This window comes from Thunnus albacares, chromosome 4, assembly GCF_914725855.1.
Source record: "Thunnus albacares chromosome 4, fThuAlb1.1, whole genome shotgun sequence".
Lineage (NCBI taxonomy): Eukaryota > Metazoa > Chordata > Actinopteri > Scombriformes > Scombridae > Thunnus > Thunnus albacares.
In genome coordinates this window covers 2,068,610-2,091,551 of record NC_058109.1, presented here as the reverse complement: position 1 = coordinate 2,091,551, position 22,942 = coordinate 2,068,610, and positions in this window count along the sequence as shown.

Here is a 22,942-nt window from a genome sequence, read left to right as displayed (position 1 = left end):
GATTTTTGTTGAAGGTATTACAAACTGCGAACTTTGTGTCTTCACTCATGCTAAAGAACTTCCATACCAAGGACAATGTGTGGGGGGCTGTGGCTTTCTGTGCACTGTCCACTTTTTCCAAGTTAGGATCTGACCATCCACCCAACCCACTACCTCCAAATATGGAAATGTTCCACCTTATATGAATGTCATCTTCTCCCGGCCTGCCTCAGTTATGAGGGCTGGGCGCCAGGTTAGCTTGTTAACCTGGATGCTAGCTGCTGCAGGAGGCTTGTGCAAGACTCCGTGGAGCCCACGAGCAAGACCTCCATTGGCGGAATCCTCCAGACCGGACCGAGGGAGCCACCGAACATTTAATACATTGAAGTGTGAAACCAGGAGGGCCCCTGAAAAAAAGACAAAACATGAACATAGCGCAGTATTGCAATATTGCAGTTACCACTTTCTCCAAGTAATTTATGTGACTTTGTACCGATCTTTAATCTTTGAGGTAACGGCTGTACAAAAGAGGAATCTATAATAATAATCTTCTCCTCTACAGACATTTATCCGTTCCTGGTAAAGACTAAAGATAAAACTTTCAACCCCACACTTTTGTTGCATCGTTAGTCAATCCCACAGTGCTTTGAGAAGTGATTCACTTGTCTCCCACAGAAAATGAAAAGAGGCAACTCCCCTGTGCTGTTGCTGTGTTCACTTCTTCCTCTCGCTGTGATGTTCTGCTTCAGGTGTACACGGCTGAAAAAACGTCTCTGCCATCGATTACCTCTCACCGCTATGTGCTGCTACAAACATGCACCGTTAAAAATGCGAGTTTAAAAGGATCAGAATTTAAGGATTCTTGGGGAGTCACTCTGCTGCTCAAAACCACAGAGCTTTTCTTTTACTGGGTGTAATCTCTCTCATCCACTCACTCTCTCTTTTTTATCTCTGTTTTCCAATCCCCCCACCCCCCCCCCTCAAAACCCCCCACAGCATCTCCTCTACTCACCCTCCTCATCCCCCCCGCCCCCCCTCTTTCTCCAAATCCCCTCTATATCCCAGGCAGGTAAGTAGAGCTCTGCTGTGGGCTTAATGAGCTGAGGAAGGGGCCCTGCTGGAGAAGACCAGCGTGATCACTGCTACCTCTGTTCCCATTTAGGGCCAGGTTTCGCTTCACAGGACACAGAGAGAGTAAGAGAGAGAGAGAAAAAGATGGGGGAGGGGTGGGGGGGGGATAATAGAGCAAAAAGAAAACGAGTGAATCACAGTCATGGCTGTGGGTGAGGAGAGGAAAAACGGAAGAGAAGTGAGTGATTTCAACAATGGCAAAGTAAAACCATCCACCTGCTGCCTTCCTCCTCGTCTCTCTCTCTCCCTTCATCACCCACAACTTCATCATAATTCATCCCTCATCTCTCTCTCTCTCTCTCTCGGCAACCACAACACAATCACCGTATCTCTGTTTTCTTATGTGCCTCTTCAGGATTGGACAAGCTTCATTACCCCCTCTTTGATGTATTTCTTTCTCCCCTCCCCCTCCCCCACCCCAACCCAACCCAACCCTCTCCATTTTCCCTCGGCGAGTTTCAGCTCTCTTCAGGTTTGTGGCTGCAGAAATTCTGTCTCCCTGTGAGAGCTCATGTTTTTATCTCATTTCTTGGATTGTGATTAATATTTATTTGTTGTTGCATGGCCATTGTTTGTCGCTGCAACACTTCACATCCGTTAATTTAATATAAGGTCAGTCTTATCTTTTCCGTGCTCGTGTATGTTTGGTGACATGTGGACGACAGAGAGCTGGTTAAGTAATTGGTTGCTTGTCTGAGTAGATTCATATCTTGTTAAATGATAAGCAGCCACATCATCACTCCTACCTGCAGTGTGTTTTTGGCAGTATGAATGCACCATCTTCTTTAAACATTACATATTTGTATATTTGTGTGTGCATCTGCAGAGGGCCCAGTATTTGTATTTGTATCTGTATTTGTTGAGGCAGCAAAATTATTTGTATTTGTATTCGAATAAAAGTGGACAGAGACTTAAAAATCCTGTTTTTGTTTTTATTACGCTTTTAATTTTAGAATATTACGTGTGTCAGTAGTTCAGTTTTATCTCTGGGGAACACTCCCAACTCTGGGACTGATGTCCAAATTAGGAAATGTGCGTCATGTAGCAGGTGGATGTGACTCCCCTCACTGAGACCTGCTGATAGACGTCACAGCGGAGCAGAGGAGAGACACTGAGATAGTGATGTAACTGACCTGCACTCTGATATTTAACATGTTTTCTTTAAACCCACTATTTGTGCTTTGCCGAATAACGTATTTGTATTCGGGCACACCTCTAGTATCAACTTCCTCAATTAAAAACTATTCATCTGGTACTAACTCTCATTATGTTTTGTACATCAGTTTTATTGGATTAAGACTCATCATCAGTTGTTTTGCAAAAATATGATTATGAATTTGCCCCTTTTATCTCCAGTCTTTAACAGCAATATAATCATGTGAGAAGTTTTCATTGATCAACAGGATTAAGTTCTCAAAACTCAGATATTCTGATTCATGTTGACTTCATTTTCAAGAAAGTACATCAAAACATATGTTCATCAAAGTTCCTGGTATCAACATTATGCACATAAACTGCAATAAAGTAATCAGTGATGAGTATTTAATTATAAATTCATACCTTTATGTTATACGAGTACAAAATAGACTCACTGTAGAGACATCAAAGAATGATCATATCTAATCTAGATCAACAAAACAAAATGATGCAAATATTGAACTTTACAAAGCTGATAACACACCACCATAAAACAGTATCATTAACACAATATAACCACTGAGACACTGTGAGACAAGACCAGAGAGAAAAGACTGATATTCTTGAGCCTTTTTGCATCCAACATAAACACTCAAACACAAGTGCAGCAGCTTGAAACCAGTTTCTCTGTTCAGGTCATTATGAGAGGAGATGGCCAGGGGCACTTTCTTAATGATCTTACATCAGCACTTCTGATCTTGATAAATGCAGGCCATTATAATCCCACGAGTGATGCTTACAAAGTCGCTGCTATAATAAAGAGCAGGGAGTCTCTTAAATGTCTGACTATAAGTTGAAGGAGGCAGATGAACTTTGATGATAACACTCTACAAACTGAAAAACCAGTCGTGCTCGTGAAAATGGATTAAAACAATAAAAACGCTATCATTCATGTTGACTATCATGCATCTGGTACATAAAACAAATGCAATATGACAAAGAAAGAGTCGGCTGATGAAGCCCAGCAGCAGCAGCACGTAAATATACCTTCAGCAGGCTTCAATCAGACACAAACGTTGGCATTGAACATTTCTCCAAACCACAGAAACGTTTAATATCTACGTTTCAACACATAAAATACATATCATATCAACATTTCTACTTGTTGAATAATGATGTTTTATGGTGTGACAACGCTGTGGTTAAGGTCTGGTTAGGTTTAGGCACAAAGGCCACTTGGTTAGGGTCAGGGCCAGGGTTAGGGTCAGGGTTAGGGTCAGGGTTATGGTTAGGGTTATGGTTAGGGTTAGGGTTATGGTTAGGGTTAGGGTTATGGTTAGGGTTATGGTTAGGGTTAGGTTTAGGGCAGCTTCTCATTCACAGTAGCTTCACTCAGTTTTCCTCTGGCAGTATGTGAAACTCCATCGGCGTTCGCTGTCAGTTAAAAAAGATCATATTTTAAGGCCGTTTATAAACTGGTATTTCCATTTTTATTAAGAACAATCTGTAAAAAATGTTGGCATATAAGTCTGATTTGGATGTATGGCTGCGAAAAAAACTGAGACTTTCTGTGTTTGACTGTCAAAGGAGCTTTTTCACCTCTGTGAAGAAGTTGCTGCTGGGGAGTATTCCTCCCAGTAGTTGATCACTGGTGTGTCTTTGCAGTTGAACACGGCAGAACCAGAGGCGTTACAGCAGTAAAGCTTCCATCTGAAATACAAGAAGAACAAGAAGGTGTTTTACTCTCAGATTTAGCATTTTGTTGGTGGATTTCTTTCTTTCTTTCCTTTCTTTCTTTTTCTTTTTTTTGTTTCATTATGAAGGTTGAAAACAAACAACATTCACTTCCTATCCTCAAAGACGCTGCTGTGTTCGCTGTAGGCTCCTGAAATCACTTCATTATCTGCGCATTTGAAGTTCATGGATCCCCGCTACTCGTTCATATAACCTGACCAGCGGCAGGTCCTGGTTACTTCAAACACCTCGCATGAAATCCCCCCCACAGGCGGTCTTTTTTATCAGCACAATGGGCACTATTGTGTGAAAAAAACACAGCATTTTAGAAAACTTAACTGTGTGTGTAAGAAAATATGAATAAATACGTGGATAGACATGCATTATTTTGCCTTCATGATAGAAACAATTACTTATCACAGGAAATAGGTTCATATTATAAATCAAATAAGACACTAGACTACAGAAAGCCCAGGGCTACTTTAACTTACTTTTAATGGGTGTACTTCCTAACCCCGGGCTTGCATTTAGCCCCGGGTTAAAAATGGAAAAACAGAACATACATATAACATTTCCTCCAACACTGATTCACACTAGATCATCTTACTGTGTTTCTGAAGATAACGTGACCCTCTAACTCACTCCCTTAAAGAAAAAAACATATTATTAATAATAAAGTTAGTTAGTTAGATAGGAGTAATAATAAAGTCAGAACAGCCAGGCCAGAGAGACACTGGCGACTGCAGGTAATCCTCTGTAAGAAAAACATTAGTTTAGTGAGTGAACAAACATCTAAACCAGAAAAACCAGGATGTGTCAGACACATGAAATAAAACAAACGCTCCCTAAATAGAATTAGTAGTTACTTACTGCAGCCCTAAAGCTTGTTGATCTTCAGGATGTCAGGATGTTTTCTGACATGTTGATCCTCTGGACTATTTTTGCAGAGGAAACCGAAGGCAGTGATGGGGTCACCTCCATCTCCACATAGTGCATAAGAGAGGAGTAATCGTATGGGATATTGAGGTTGTTGGTTTCCAGTTGTTTGAAGCTGTAGTCTTGTCCAGACTGTCCTGACTGTTCTACTTTGCTTGTGCATCCGTCACTGAGAGATAATCTCTGAGCCCCTCCAGTCAGTTCAACAAACGACTAACATCCCCTTTCTTTCACTATGTTCATGGAGTTGGACTGGTCTTTTTGAGGAGCGAAGCAGATGCAGGTGCTCAAGTGGAAACCTTTCATCAGGTTTTCAACCCTGGTCCTGTCGGAGCTGCTAAAGGGACTGTTTACAGCACTTGAACCAGCTGACTTGACTTTGGCCATCTGCAGTTGTTACAGACTCTTGTGTTCCTTGTTTTTGGAACAAGAGTTTCATTGGTTGGTTTGCAGCAAGGTTTTGTGAATTCACTGTTGGAGTATCTTAAAAAAAAAAGAGATTGAAAATGAGTCAGTTAAATTAAATATATGCAGAAATCAATGTTAATCTTTCTCCTATATCAGTTTCTGTCAGGCTAGAACCATAAAACTAGTCACATAGTTTTATTCGTCTGCAGTAATTGGAGCTCCAGCGATGATTTCTGTCAGTAAAAGGGGCGGCTGTGGCTCAGGAGGTAGAGCAGGTCGTCCACCAATCAGACGGTTGGCGGTTTGATCCCCGACTCCTCTTGTCCACATGTCGAACTGTTCTTGGGCAAGATACTGAATGTCAAATTGTTCCTGATGGTTGTGCACCCTGCATGGCAGCTTGTTGTCATCGGTGTGTGACTGTGTGTGTGTGTGTGTGTGAATGGGTGAGCGAGCAGCAGAAACATTTAAAGCGTTTTGGGTAAAAGTGCTATGTAAATGCAGCCATTTGCCATTTAAATGAACAAAAATGTGATGAATTTTTCAGCAGAGTAGCAGAAGAAATTCCACCTGAAACAATATCAGATCACAATAACTCAGCAAACCATTTAATATTTTTTTAATTATGCCTCAATTTAAATATCAAGAGTTTAACATTTAAACAAGTTGTGAGATGTGACTCTCAAGAGCAGGAACACCAACCGAATTAAAAACAGCTTCAGTCCTTCTTGACATGAAATATCTCAGCATTGTCAGGACTGTCGTAGTTTGAGCAGAATATCAGAGCAACTAAGATTACACCATGACTATGTAATACAGGCTAGTTTGACCACTTCCTATAACATTCATCAATGAAAAACAATTAGCTTATGTTAGGAACAAGGCTTTGTTAAATTCTAGTTTATTAAGCTTTTTACACTCCTATTTCCACTTAGATAACGTTTGTATGTTTCAGGGGTTAAAGTTAAATGTAGAAATGAGTGAAGCAAAGAGGAGAAAGCTTAAAGACTTGTTCAAAAGGTACATCAGATATCACTACTGGCACATGTGCTTTTGTAATATGTTAACTAGATAATCCAATCATGATTCCTTGCTATAAAAGTCTCAAACTGAATGGCCGAGTAGTTTACATTTGGACAGCAGAGAGGAGCAGAGGAGCTTGGAGAGGACAGAGGAGCAGCAGTAGTGTAGTAGTTTTGCGCGCTGCCAACAGTATCTAGAATGACTTTATTCAAGTTTAAGTTCAAGTTCCTACATTTGTCATTTGCACAATAATCACAGTGAATTAGTCATTGGCAATGAAAATCTTGAATTTCAGGCTCCCTCCAACAATGTTCAACCTATATGGCAAGTAAAAAGTAAAAATAAGAAAAAAAAATAGAATAATAATCTAAGACATAAAACACAAGTAAGACTAAAAATAAGAATCTCAGACATAAAATAAATAAAATAAATAGTGCAGTTAAAATACGGGAATAAAATGTATATATATAAATGAAATAGAATATAGTACTGTGGTCAAAAATATATTTATTGTTGTGGTAGTTAAACAGCCTTGTGAACAGCAGTAAATAGTGAGTGCTGAGATAAATTTATTGAATATACAGTGCAGTAATAAATATATACAGTATACAGAGTAAAGTATATCAGTGCAGAATTGAAGCGTTGCTTGAGAGTTCAACAGTCTTACGACCAGGTAGACCAAGTTGTGGTTTAGTTATCGGGGTCTCTGATGATCGTGTTGGCTTTCTTCCAGCACTGCTGGGTGTAGAGATTCCTCTGTGGATGGCAGCTCCATCCTGGTGATGTGATGAGCAGTTTACACCACCCTCTGTAAAGCTTTACGATGGAGGATGGTGCAACTGCAGACTTTGATTAGCATTTTATTGTTCAGAGCAGAGGGTTGCCTCACCTTGTTATATTTTATTTACAGTTTGTCAAATGATATCAGTCAGATTTTGTAGTCTATGCACACACACACACACATGCATCCATGGCAACCCTGAAATCACAGAGCCGCCCCCCCAGCTCCCCACACCCACATAACAAATCCCAATTTAACCCCTGCCTGTGGGCAAAATGTGACATTGACAAGCAAGGTAAGACTAGAATGGCAAAAGCTCATTTACACTTAACAAGTGGGCTACAAATATTCAGATAGCAGCTCATTTATTTGAATTTTACCTGAAAGAAATATCACACTGAAGAACCCACAGCAGGAAAATGATCCCACAGAGGGCCGATGATCACCAAAACAGGAGAATTAATCAATGGAGAAATATTTTCTGCACTCTAATGCTACATGCTGATGGTAGGTTAACAGCAGGAAGCGAAACGTCCATCCTGCTGTCACCACTGGAGGCTGGTGGTGGTGAAGTGAAGATGGGGAAAATTCTGGTTGCTCAGTAGAAATGGGAATACCTTGAGCTGCTGCAGTGCATCTGATTATCTGGACATGCACCTGCAACATGGTAGTGACCTCCGGTTGCTCCAAAGGCTGCAAAGATCCCAATATCTTAGGGTGCTTTCACATCTAACCTGTTTGGTTCAGTTTAAAGGAACTCAGATTCGTTAGTATGGTTAGTATGGTTGGTATGGTTAGTTTGATTAATATAGTTGGTATAGTTAGTATAGTTAGTATGATTGGTATATTTGGTATAGTTAGTATGGTCAGTATGGTTAGTATGGTTTGTATGGTTGGTATGGTTAGTATAGTTGGTATGGTTGGTATGGTTAGTATGGTTGGTATAGTTGGTATAGTTAGTATGGTTAGTATGATTGGTATATTTGGTATAGTTAGTATGGTCAGTATGGTTGGTATGGTTAGTATAGTTAGTATAGTTGGTATGGTTGGTATGGTTAGTATAGTTAGTATAGTTGGTATGGTTGGTATGGTTAGTATGGTTAGTACAGTTAGTATGGTTTGTATGGTTGGTATGGTTAGTATGGTTAGAATAGTTGGTATGGTTGGTATGGTTAGTACAGTTAGTATAGTTGGTATGGTTGGTATGGTTAGTATGGTTAGAATAGTTGGTATGGTTGGTATGGTTAGTATGGTTAGTATGATTGGTATATTTGGTATAGTTAGTATGGTCAGTATGGTTGGTATGGTTAGTATGGTTGGTATGGTTAGTATGGTTGGTATGGTTAGTATAGTTAGTATAGTTGGTATGGTTGGTATGGTTAGTATGGTTAGTACAGTTAGTATGGTTTGTATGGTTGGTATGGTTAGTATAGTTAGTATAGTTGGTATGGTTAGTATGGTTAGTATGGTTGGTATGGTTAGTATGGTTGGTATGGTTAGTATAGTTAGTATGGTTGGTATGGTTAGTATAGTTAGTATAGTTGGTATGGTTGGTATGGTTAGAATAGGTAGTGTGGTTGGTATGGTTAGTATGGTTAGTTTGATTAGTACAGTTAGTAAAGTTAGTATGGTTTGTATGGTTGGTATGGTTAGTATAGTTAGTATGATTGGTATGGTTGGTATGGTTGCTATGGTTATTATGGTAGGTATGGTTAGTATGGTTGCTATGGTTGGTATAGTTGGTATAGTTAGTATGGTTGGTATTGTTGGTATGGTAGGTATGGTTAGTATGGTTAGTATGGTTGGTATAGTTGGTATAGTTAGTATGATTGGTATAGTTGGTATGGTTTGTTATGGTTAGTATGGTAGGTATAGCTGGTATAGTTAGTATAGTTAGTATGGTTAGTATGGTTGCTATGGTTGGTATAGTTGGTATAGTTAGTATGGTTGGTATAGTTGGTATGGTTGGTATGGTTAGTATGGTTGGTATGGTTGGTATAGTTAGTATGGTTCGTATAGTTACTATGGTTGGTATAGCTGGTATAGTTAATATGGTTGGTATGGGCCGTAAGGTTAGTTTGGTTAGTATAGTTGGTATAGTTAGTGTGGTTAGTATGGAGACAAGGAAAGGTGTATCTTGGTCTGCTGTCATGCAGACTCTGGTGTGGTTTATTTGTGGTGTGAAAGTAAACGAACTAACCACAGGGTTTTATGACAGCAGATATGTGATTTTAGTATCATTTTAAAAGCTACTAATAAAACTACTAATAAGTCCATCTGCTTCATGTTTACTCCTCATGGTTGTTTGTATAAAGTCAGTGTGAACAGGAACCAGACCTGAACTAAAATGCAACAGCACCCTTAGAATACTCTTCTTTAACAACTCAGAAACAATAAACAAACATGCATAATCCACAACTATTGTCACTTAATTGAAAATGACGTATAAATCACTGATAATGCTTCTTCTGGTGGAGCATCTGTGTTATGAGGATTTGAGATTGATTTGATGCAGTTTATTTAGTTATGTTGCAGAGAAACTATGTTGCAGTTACATACTACGTACATGAAGTATCCAAAAAATCTGTTTGCATACTAAAAGTGCTTGACTTGATGCTGTCTCACATTCGCAAAATAGACAAAAGGATTTTCATAAACTTTAAAAAATTTTACGTGTAACATGGGCGTGTTATACTGAAATCACTGTGGATGTCCAGGGTTCAGTTTGTACGTATCCTTGTTGACAGATCATAGAAGTTTGCTGGTTAACTGGAGAAAGAATGAAAGATTTTTTTGCCAGAACACACATCTCTAAAGCGAGGATGCTGATGGAGAAGAATTAAAAACAGAGGAGTGAATACAAATGAGGAAAAATTGTCATGTTATTTTGTTAAGCTTTCTTTGCAACACCAGGCCATTGACTATACGGCTGGAGGTAATAACACCTGAACATCTAAACAAACTAGTCCAGCTTTTTTGGTTATGAAACACCTGAGCATGTATGAATATATATATTCCAACACAAATTCACTGCAAGTTTTGTGTTTTTCACAGGTGAGACAGTTAATAATGTATTTGTAACTACTGAATAATGATGAATATGAAGTTCCATTCTGAGCGTGATTCACATGTTTTGGCAGGAGTTTCAGTGACTAATCTGTTCCCAGTAATGTCAAAGCCTCTTTTTTATTGTATTCAGTAGCCAATTATATTCTAATTGTTTGTATAATTACTGCTGCAGCTTGAAGTCTTTAGTATGAGAGTTTCAATAGGCTTTGAATCAAATCAAACATAAAAGACCAGTTGGCATTTTATTTTAATAATATATCACATGTTTTCTTAACAATTAACAGTTGACTAATCCTGTGCAGAACAGCAGCAGCATTAAAGCTTCAAAGATTCAGGCTGCTCCAGTAGCAAAATGTGGTTTTATATTCTCAGCATTCTACATTTGTACTTCATTTAGATCGGTTTGCAAAGATGTTTTCCTTAATAATCCACTGTGATTCAAACAATAAACTCTGAAAAAAGTCCAGAGCTTTAGGGACATTTCTTTTATAGAGACTCCAGATGTGCAAAAACAATCCAGTAGATGTAAACAAAAAAAAACAAGATGAGTTGTAGCCAGTTTTAAACACTGCCAGGCAGAATTCACAGCCATCAATCACAGTAACTCATGTGAAAACAGCAGCGTGCAAAAAACAAAGGAGCCAGAATTATGTTACACATGAATGCAAGTAATCGCTTTCAAACTATGAGGAAGTCGTTGCCGGCGATGCCGAGTGTGATTCGGGGTCAGTGGAGAGTGAGTCAGTGGGGAATCTGTTGCGGTAATTTGATGAGAGTCACTTCATGGTATTTAGTCGAGATATCTTCCTGATGTCTGAGCTCCAACTGGTTTCATGTGATAATTAGGTCACACTAATATTAAGCATGCATATTACAGATAAACAAGAGGAACACAGCCAAAGGAAACTCACAGGTATTGTGCTTATAAATTATTTATTACTCACTCCAGGTTGCGATTGTAGATAAAGAACAACTCACAGTCAGGTGAGCTTTCATTAAATAAAAGTTTGTTTTAAATTAAGTTGGAGATATTTCCTGTCTTCTACTTGTCTGCAATAAGTAAACAAAAGCAACGTGTAAAATGATTAAATACTATCTGATTAATGTCTTTTAAACTACTTTACTGCTTGCAAAGAGAGCACAACGAGATGCTTACTAATGAGGCCACATCCTTTTATGTACCTTAACACTGAAATGCTTTGCTGCTCGGTCAAATATTTCACTTTCTCACACTCTTATAGACTTTCAATAGAACTCTGTTTTAAAGTTATAGCAATATATAAGTAATAATATACTGTTTTAGATCAATTTATATAATCAAATACCAAGCAGAGAAAACTGTAATTAATAACATATTCATTCATTCACTCAGTTGTCCAACATGGCATAAACAGAAAATTCCCCCCGATGTAAAAAAATAGCACAAAGAAACTATTTTGTCACACATTCACAAGTCCTGTTGTTGTTTTAAGGCACTAAAATGCATAATTGTACCAATCAGAATGAGCCAACAACTACAGTATGTTGTCATCAGAGCTTAATTTCTGCATCCACTGGTTTTATGTTTAGGTAGAGAACCCTTGTTCTGCTGCAGCGGTGAGGGGTTTTGTGCCTGCAGTGACAGAGGTTCATTATTTATGCAGTGACTTTTACAGTGAAATCCAATATATCAATTTAAAGGCTAAACCTTGAGGTTTCCACTGTTGGATACAATGCTTGTTGCATGTTTTCATGTTTTTATTTTATGTTTCAGTGCAAATGTGGCAAAAGATATTTGGTGTGTTTATTGTTAAAAAAGTGCATGTATAACACATTATAAATATACAATTACAGCAAAACTCGTCACCCATGGAGACAATATCACAAACACACAAAACAGTAAATCAAAACCCAATATATGACATAAAAACATTAAAATATTCAATTAAAATTCATTTGGATGCCCATACCGCTTATTTGTTTTGCAGGTCTCTTTTTAAAGAATAATCTGATAGAATAAAGAAATAATACGTTTTATCTGATATATATGTATGATTTTTTTATGGCATTTATCTTTGGTGGTGTTTGTTTCAACCTCCTCAACTGTCTTTCTTTAAAAATTCCAGGAGATTTTGAATATAAGAGGTACTGTTGTTGTAAACCCAACCTGACTCCCCCCCCCCATCAGCTCCATCATCTGGACAGATTGCAACTCGAGGCTACAAAACTTTCCCCATAGAAACAAATTTTTTTTCTTTGATAGTTCTTTCTGTGAGATCCTCTCTGTGTCCCAACTCTTCAGAAAAAAAGAACATACTCAAACACTAACACTGCACAAGCACAAACATTTTCCAAGAAAAGATGGCAGCGGAGGTGACGCCTTTGTTTTTGCATAAAAATGAAGGACAGAAGGATTGTTGGCGTCTGCAAACAGTTCCTAAGCTGCAGATGTGGAACATTTGTTGAAAAAGTGCTCTGACTTCCTGTTCATCCATAACTGAGCATGTTTGGGCTTTTGTATTTTGATTATAACTCTTTTTAGTTTTATTTCTTGCTGATGAGAAAAACAAGTTTTTTACAAATTTGTTTACAGGAAGAACAAACATCAGCAACTTTTTTTTTTTTTTTTTTTTTAAGAATAAAAGCAGATGAATTTCAGTCTTGCAAGCCGTTCATTTGTAGAATAAAATAAAAGGTTGTCATTGGAGCATGTCTTGTTTTCAGTAAGGGTTTGATAGAGAGGTTTACTAGTGGTGCTAGTGCTCTGGGAGGAATGAGTATTAGATGTAGTGGTGCCAAACAATGACTTCTGATAATACATCAGACAGGAGTGGCTGACTGGAAAGTCCACGCAATGGCGTCTGCCAGGTAAGACTCAGAGGAGGAGGTTGTATAAGCGTATGTGTTTAAGAGGTTGACCCCGTTTATACATGTCTGTGCTTTTGTGTGTGTGTGTGTGTGCAGACAAAGCAAATTGGCATTCCTGTATGCTTGCAAACACCTACTGTCCTAAATGTGTGCAGGTCCATACATGTCTATGTGCTGTCTGCAGCCACTCCTGGCTGCTGTAGCTCACACACTTTGCCACCGTGCACGTTTCTTTGTGAGAGCAGAGGAAGAATGGGTGAGAGGGAGGATTTGGGGGTATTGGAATACCTAATACAATGAAAAGCCACTCCGCCTTTTGTTTGCCTTGCATGACAGGGGACAAAGCTAGCCACAAGTGGGGCTTAACATTCCATTTGGCTGAAGGAGAGGAAGGCAGCTGGCACGACGGAAAGGCCACGCTGTAGATATGTGGACGCGCCAAAAGGGGTATATTGGGTTTCCGAGGCCAGTAGGAATGCATGGGAACTAGAGAGTGGGGGGTGCTCTGGGGCTGGGGACAGGTTTCTGAGTTGTTGGGGGGAAGGAAAGAGGATAGTTGGCGGTTCTTAACCCCTTTGCTGCAAACAAAATGTCAGGGCACAGCAAATAACGTCCAAAGCTCTTTTTAGACATAGAAAAACATTGCTGGTTTCATCTTTCTGTTAAAGTGATGCCTCTTCTTTTATGTTAATGTTCCTTGAAGGGGATGTATTTATATTCTGGGGCTCTACTGGAATATCTTTGCATGATTTCCAGTTAAAAACTCCTTATTTATCTTCTACTGGTCCTTTATGCAGCCCCTCAGTTCAGCCTCTGTCTGAAACAGGCCGTTTTAGCTCCTGTCTCTTTAAGGCCCGCCTCCTGATGAGCCCGCTCTGTTCTGATTGGTCAGCTTCAGGAAGCTTCCTCCGGCTCCGGAGGCTACGTAAACAAACTATAGTAGCAGGATTTCACTTCTTTTTCTTCTCAAATCCATCCGTACATGTTGGAGCTGAATCACATCTGAAATATGAGAGTGAACAACGTGAATAACACATAGATACACCTTAGCAACCACCTTAGCAACCACCTTAGCAACCTTATATAAAGAGCTGCATGCTTGCACAATATTTGTCATCTAGTGTGCAAGTGAGAGAGAGAGTTAGCTCAAATGTTTTGCATCACTAATGGATTTTAAAGCTTGATTTACTGTCTTAATTAATGATGATAAAAGCATCTTGAATGTAAAAGCAACAACAGGAATCTAACCGCTGAACATTTCTGTCACTTTCAACATGGCACAAATGACTCGAGCACTTAATCAGACATGAGACCACCATGTTAAATTGCCATCAGCATGCAATTATGAAACATTATAATAATAATAACACATCTTACATATAATTATATAAATATCAGCTAGACAAAATAATATAAACACTTCCAAGTAAAATGATTTAATTTCTCGGTTCTACAAAATCCAGTCATATTAGTTTGGATCCAGATCATTTATCAGTCAGTTCATGAATCTTCCCACATTTTACTTTTTTATTTTTACTTAAGTCTGTCAAAACAAATCTCAACAACAAAGAAATCTCAAGTATTTCACAATAAGATAAAGTCAACCTTGCAAGTCTTCACAAGTCAAAGAGACAAATCTTTCAGGAGGTTTTTTTTATTTTTATAGCTGAAACAAAGTCCTTTCACTTCATTGACTTAATATTTATGTATTTAAGCTCTGGAGCTTTGCCAGGCCTACCCATCACCCATCACCTATCACTGTCTTATTTATTTATTAATTTTCCAGGTCAAAACTTTAGACAAGTGTTAAGATAGTCAAGTCTTAAATATGTCAAGACTCACAGCTGAATCCAAACCACGTCCTGTTTTCTGTGACTTAACACTGACTCCAGTCTAAGTTTCAAGCCTACAAATGTAACCACTGAATATGCAATTTCAATTGATCGATTGGGTCATCCAGTAGTTGTAGGATCTGTGGTTTTAAAGTGTACTTGACCAGGACACTGAGACATAAATTGCTCCCAGTGTATGGGTATGGAGGGGAAAGGTGTGTTGTTATTGAAGGAAACTTCCTGCAAAATAAATATAATACATATTGATGCCATGATCTGCAAAACTGAGCCTCTAAACATTAAATATGTTTGACTGATGCACCTGCAACTGCAGCCTCTTTAAATATTTGTTAATTGTCTCATGTGGTTTGGTGTGTGGCTAAGTCATAGTGTGTGTGTGTGTGTGTGTGTGTGTGTGTGTGTGTGTGAGACGAGAGGTAAATACAAAGCCAGCGTAGCCTGCTGTGGCTCCCATCACAGCCACACAGAGCCAGATTAATGGACCTCAGCCTTTTGTGTCAAGGCTTAGGAATGTGCTCCAGTTTCTCACACATAAACACAAACACACACACACACACACACACACACACACACACACACACAGCCGTTCAGTACACACCTCTCCTGTCAAGCTCCTCCTACACTGAGGCAACTCTAATCTAATTGGTCTATCTTCTCTTAGCAGCTTTCGGATATATGTCTGTATTAAACACACACACACACACACACACACACACACACACACACACTTGGTAATGGCCAGGAAACACTGCAGGTGTTCTCTCAGCTGAACCATGACTTATCATTTTAGTGAGGGGAGTGAGTGAGTGAGTGAGTGAGGAAGAGACAAAGGCATTAAGATGCAAAACAAAACCAAAAGAGAGAAAGAAAAGGTGACAGAAAGAGAGAAACAAAGAGGAAACTAAAGAGAGATAGAGAAAGAGATTCGCTGCTTCCCGTTTACTGACTCGCGTCCTGAAAGGAGGGGAAGAATTAAGGGGAGAGGGAAGTGGAGGATAAAGAGGGACCCCATGTTGATTAGCTTGCACCAGCATGAATACAAATGAATGAAGCATGGATTAGTATTGCACATGTAAATCTTTCAGAAGACCCTCTGGAACCTTCTCTCATCTTATCTGAACTGCAGGAGGATTACTCCACATGCAAACACTCTGTGCTCCATACTGGGCAAAGAAAAGGGAAAAAAAACAAAAAAAAGAGAAAGAGAAGAAGGTGTTTTCTGTTTAATATTTACGTCATACTCTTTAGATCTTGGTTGTTAACTGGATGGAGGATTTTAGTCATGGGACGGATTTTAACTTATCTGAGAGTCAGTGGCAACCAGTGAAACCATACGTCTGTCACAGTGGGCCCAGTTTTTGGGTACGTATTGGTAGGTTCTGACCTCTTGTATCTGTGTCACTGTCTGCTTGCTTACTACACTAAAGACAGAAGCATTTTTCCCCTGTCATGACTCCTTCTGCTGGCTGTAGTCGTTTCTCTCTCCCCAGGGACCACCACCGGACCCAATAAGTCATGCTTCCACTCACCTCACCATCCGGTTGCGACAGCTGTCTCCTCTTGACCCAGAAAATCTCTGAGTTGGAAAGGAGGATATCTGTCCTGTACCAGCTCAAAGATGAAGAAAGGATCCTTGACTCTATGATCACCACGGGCCCCGTTGTCACTGCCACAACCCCCCCTGGAGAACTGGACTCGACTGTCCCATGTGGGGATGTCGCCTCTGCCCAGATGGCAAACCACTGAACCCAGCTGGGAACCAAGCCCAGGACCCTGGTGAGCTCCACTCCTAGTCAGAAGGAGCCACGGACTGCTGCCCGTAAGGGTAAACATTGTGGGAAGTTTTGTCCCCATCCAGCTCAGGCCCTCCTGAACGAGATTTCCCTCCACTCGCCAGTCATCGCATTCCACCTGACATCTCTTAGTAATAAGTCTTTTATCATTAATGATTTTAATGTTTCTAATAATCTAGACTTTTTTATGATTACCGAGACTTGGCTGTCACCAGGGGACGCTGTTCCCCTGATTGAGACCATGCCCCCTGATTTAGCAGATTTTTAACATTCCCAGGTCTTCTGGAGGACAGGGTGGTGTAGCAGTTTTTTATAAGTTAGGTCTTAAGTGCCATCCAATTACCTTTGGTAATTTTATTTCCTTTGAAGTGTTTTACTCACTGGCCTTGCACCTTTACTCTGCATCTTAATTTATAGGCCTTCTAATTCTCTTAGTTTTATTTCTGAGCTTTTATCTATTGTTATGCCTAAATATGTTGTTATTCTTGTATGTTGTCCTTCCCATTCCCTCACCTCTCATTTTTTTAGATTTTATAGCCTCTTTTAACCTTATTCAATCTGTTAAAGGGGTCATACATACTAAAGGTCACACCTTAGATTTGGTTCTCTCCTCTGGTTTCTCTCTCAAGTGTCTTAATTTGGTGGATATGCTGATAACTGACCATCAACCTGTTGTTCTTAAAGTTCCACTACGGCTCTCTATTCCTAGTCTTTCCCACATTCTGAACACTGGTTCTTCAGCTAAACTCTGTAATGATTTTAATTCATCTTCTTTTAATTCCACTTTATATTCTCTCAATCCAGATGGTCTGTTAAATTCATTTATCTATCCATCCTTGACCAAATTGCACCATTTAAAACTAGCAAACAAAAATCAAACAGCCTCCCCTGGTTGAACTATCACGCTTGAGCACTTAAAAGACTCTGTAGAAAATATGAACATCATTGGAAGGTCAACAAGTCTGAAATAGCACATAACACCCTCGAAAACCGAATGTGAACTTATCAGAGAGCAGTTAAGGATGCGAGTCTGTTTCTCTGAATTAACATCCAGAAATCACCACAATCCTAAAGTTCTACTTAGGGTCATTGATCCAGTTATTAATGTTCCCTCCTCTTCTCTTTCTGTACCTGACTGTGAGCTGTCTGAAAAATTTCTCGCTTGTTTTGTAAATGATGTGGAGAGTATCAGGTCTCAAATCCGGCCTGACCCTTGCATTCGTTTTATTTCCCATGTTAGTTCCGCCTCTTTCTTACAACCCATCATGATCTCAGTGTCAGAGGATACAGACTATGAACTCCTCGTCCTGCATCTCAGATATCATCCCCATTTAACTGCTTAAGGAGGTATTTTACACTGTTGGCCCTGTCATTTTGCAAATTTTTAACAATTCTCTGGCTTCTGGTTCTTTTACAAACAGCATGCTATTATTCACCCACTACTAAAGAAACCTAATTTTGACCCCTGTCCTTAAGTTACTGCAGTCACTTTATCTGAGGTTCTGGAGAAAGTAATATAATCCCAACTGATATCTTTTATGAATATTAATAATGTTTTTAACTGTTTCCAGTCTGGTTTTAGAGCACTGCTTTGTACCGAAACAGCTCTTGTTAAGGTTACTAATGACTAGGGGTGTGCCCGAATACAAATACGCTATACGGCAAAGCACAAATAGTGGGGTTTTATTTACGAATAAAATTATTTGTTTACAGGAAGAAAAAAAAAACATGTTAAATACCAGCGCACAGGTCGGTTACATCACTATCTCAGTGTCTCTCCTCTGCTCCGCTGTGACGTCTATCAGCAGGTCTCAGTGAGGGGAGTCACATCCACCTGCTACATGACGCACATTTCCTAATTTGGACATCACTCCCAGAGTTTGGGGTGTTCCCCAGAGATAAAGCTGAACTACTGACACACGCTTCATGAACACTTATTGTAACACTTTAATTTTCACTTTTATTCGAATACAAATACAAATAATTTTGTTGCCTCAACTAATACAGATACAAATACAAATACTGGACCCTCTGCACATCTCTACTAATGACCTTCTGCTGACTGCTGACAGAGGTGACTACTTGATTTTGGTTCTTTCAGATTGAAGTGCCGCATTTGATGCAGTTGATTATGTCATCCTTTTACATCACTTAGACACTTGGGTAGGCCTCAAGGGTGTGGAGAATTTTTTCTGTTGCTCTGGGTAACGCAACTTCCTTGATGGCTCAGTTGAACTTTTGATGAAATTTAATGATGATAAGTGCTAATCTAGTTGATCTGTAAAATAATATTAAGCAGGCTGTTAAGAATCTGGGGATAATGTTTGATGCGAACCTCTGAAGCTCAAGATATTCTCTAAAATTAGGCCAATTTTATCAGGTGCTGATTTACAAAATGTTGTAAATGCTTTTATCTGTTCTTGGCTTGATTATTGCAACACACTTTACTCGGGTATCAGCCAGGGCTCCTCCACCACCTCCAACTGGTACAAAATGCTGCTGCTCGACTTATTACTGGAACAAAGAGGTATGATTGAATTACCGCCATGCTTGTTTCCCTACGTTGGCTCCCTGTTAAATTTCCCATTGATTTTTAATCTTATTGCTCACTTTTAAGGACTTAAATAAATTGCATTTTTGCCTATAGACAAATTTGTTCAGCTGATTTTATGTGCACTGAGCAAAAGTCTTAAGTTACATTAGCTTAGCATTTGAAATTAATCATCATCATTACTCTTTATTCTTCCTATAATTAATTAATTATGTGTCGAGGAATTTATTTGGAAATTATTAGGAAGGTACAGATCCATAAAGTAAAGTGTTACCAGTGGGGTCTTTTTTTCAGATATGATGATCTGAGGAAATGGTGCTTGGAAAACTCAAAACCTGGACAAGTAAAATCCAAACCATCTGCAAGACTTAATAGGATTAAATGAATAAATATGTTTGTGATTTTTGGCGAACCAACGCTTCAACTGAACAATCACATGTTATTTTCTGGTTACCATGAATACATACATGTAAATATAACACAGACAGACAAAGGGGATGAAAGAGCAGAAAGAGATGATAAAAAAAATACAGGATGACAAACCAGCAAACAGACTGGGAGACGCACAAACCTTTACAGGTATAATTAGAGTCTATTGATTGCAAAGCACTCTACCACTCTCACAAATGGTTCTGATTACAATACATCTATTATTCTGAGTCATATTCCAATATTTTTACAGAGAGCAACACCAGCTTTCTCATATTTCCTGTTTGTGCTCGCAGTGCACTATAATTTACATCTTTATTTCTGGGTTGAGAGAGGAAACTCTACACAAACACACACACGCATGTGTACTTGTAGTTTTACACGAGGACATACAAGGTCAGTTCAGAAGAAACCATGTTCACAGTGTTCAGTCTGAATGTTAATGTACATGAAACCAGCAAACATTCCCTGTTTACACTCTTTGGCAATTATTTTCTTAGCAAATGTATTTTTGTCTTGTTTGATCATTACTGATTGATCGTTCTATATTTTCTAGCAGTTGTGTAATATGCCTTTTATAAGTGATTGACGTGTTAATATATACTGTATAAAATTAAAAAAAAAATAAAATAAAATTCAGTTTTAGATGTTATTGGTTTTTTTATGTTTCTACTTCTTTAGTACATGGTAGATTTTTTGTGTGTGTGTCTTGTTATTTGTGATAAAATTAAATAATTAAATTAAAAAACTGGGTTACAATATTATTGTTATTATTATTATTATTATTATTATTATTATTATTGAGTGGTAGTACTACTGACACACAATACAATGAAAATTGTCCCACATCTGAAATGGTCAAAATGTGGAACAAATTAAATACATACATTTAATTATTAAATGTAATAAAAATCCATGTTTTGCTTAAATTACAGCAGCAAACAGCGTGCACGTGTTTCCATCCAGGTGATAAATTAAACAGCTCACTTGTAGCCACTTTGTTCTGAGTTGATAATGAACATTTGGAGTAAGTAAAACTTTTTTTTTTTAATTTTTAAACTTTTTTTTCTCAGATTTGCAGCCTTGGAACATCTGCTGTTTGTTCATTTGTTTGATTGTACAACTGTTGTCTGTTTATAATGTTTGTGCTGAGTCACTTTTGCAAAAATATGGCGATGTTTAGTGAACACAGGAAAGGGTTGGGTTTTTTTTAATTACCATCCAACAGTCAAAGCTGGTTTCATTTAACCATGATTTCTAATGTTGACTAAGCAGTTATAAGACTAACAGAACTTCATTATAAAGGAAACACGAAGATGCTGATGTGAGTTTTTGGAATGAACTGACTAACAACTACTTTTGTCATTTAGTATAATAAAAGATTTAAAGATTTGACATGTTAACAAACACATTTCAGTTAGAAAACCTCTCCTGCACAAGCCGAGAGGTAGAAAACTAAAGGTCTATACAAACACAACTCCTAAAAACTTAACATCAGATAAAAAGAACTAAATTATTATTACAACAATTATTTCTCTTTCCAACTGTTCAACAGTCAAACACTGAAGTTACCAACGTCTGTTTAAGACAACAACAGCAAAGATGACGAGTGATAGTCAATATGTCTCTAACGCCTCTTTAAATACTGTCTAGTTGAACATCAGTGATCACTATCAGCTGTGTTAAACCCTGCATGCACTGAGGGATATTAGTCTGTTTTAATTTACTGTAAAATAGCATGTAGACCTTCACTTCATGAAAGCTCTGATACTTCAGAAATGATTAAAAAAGAGTCCGACAGACTGGAACTACAAGCTCTGAAAAGGTAAGCGCATCCTTTTTCTAGCGTTTATCTATTAGATCTGACATTTAACCAGATGTTCTCCCTAACGAGCAAAGATTTAAGAGAGCCTTTAAACTTGATCTTTATTGATACATGCGATTTTACAAAACTACATGTGAATAAATGCTGCATTTGAGTGATTCAAACAAGTAATAATAAGAAAAGCTGCAGCAGAATCTTTCTGTCTCAGCCGCATGCAATCATGACACACAGTCATTGTCTCCCACACACTGACAATCAGGATCCAGTGTCACAACAGGCTCCGTGCACCTGTTACTATTGAAACGCAGCACTGTTACCACAGCTGTTTGCGCCTGTGCCATCACTTCTCTATCTGTCTGGGAGACAAATGCTTTCCTTACTGAGTTGCCTGAAAAATGTGGCAATTATACTAATACCCTGATATAAATACTCTGTAGATGAACAAGAAAACACAGATGTTCAAGAGACAAAGTGATGGGAAGAGAGATTAAAAAAAAAAAAAAAAAACAGCTAAAGGAGGATGATTTGGATGCACAACTGCAAGAATTTAAAAGGAAGACTGAAAGATTAGAAGAGGAATAAAGGTGGAGTATGAGACAGAGAGGCTAAACATTGGTGCTTCCTGCACTGAGGAACTGCTCTGCCGCTGCAGTCGGCAACCATTTTTGCTCCTGACCATTAAACAAAGGTAAGCTCATGAAGGTCATCACATGATTTTGACTTTTGACTCTTGTAGAGGAAAAATTAAAGTATCATATAATACATAACCTGTCATTTAATGTATAACCCTTGAATATACAATTATCATTTAATACATAACCTTTGAATCTATGTATGATTTCCTGTGTTACCGATTTGTGGAAAGCAGGACTGGCTCCTTTCTGCTGAACTTCTAATACTGCACATGAACTGTCTTGCCTGACTTGTACCACTTTTACGTGCAAAATGATGTAAGGTTGACATATAGCCTAGCTTGAACCCCCATGCAAATTTGAGACAAAGGGTGAGCCTTCCATTGAGAAATGCCTTAATCAATCATCGATGTGTTTTTCTCGTTGAGTGTAACTATTGAGTCTTTTCATATAAAAACTCTGATGACGATGCATTCGGGATCGATTCCTCGGCAGATGCTGTCTGTCACTCTGTAGGTTTTGGTCCTTTTGCACAAAAGATTAATAAATATACAAAAGACAATTTTCTCTTGGTCTTCTTTATTTGGTCTATTTCCACCACAACTCTCATGTGAGAATCATAATTTTGACGTTATCACAAGATTCGCATCTGAAATGATCTCAAACATTTGTTTAACCTGAGAAATCTTCAGTAAAATCAAGTGTCCAGCTGTAAATATTCTTAAAAAAACAACAACAATAAAATGTGTACATCAGGTAGATAAACAGACATGTTGGGGTGAGTGCTCATAAAGTAGGAACGTTACATAAGGGT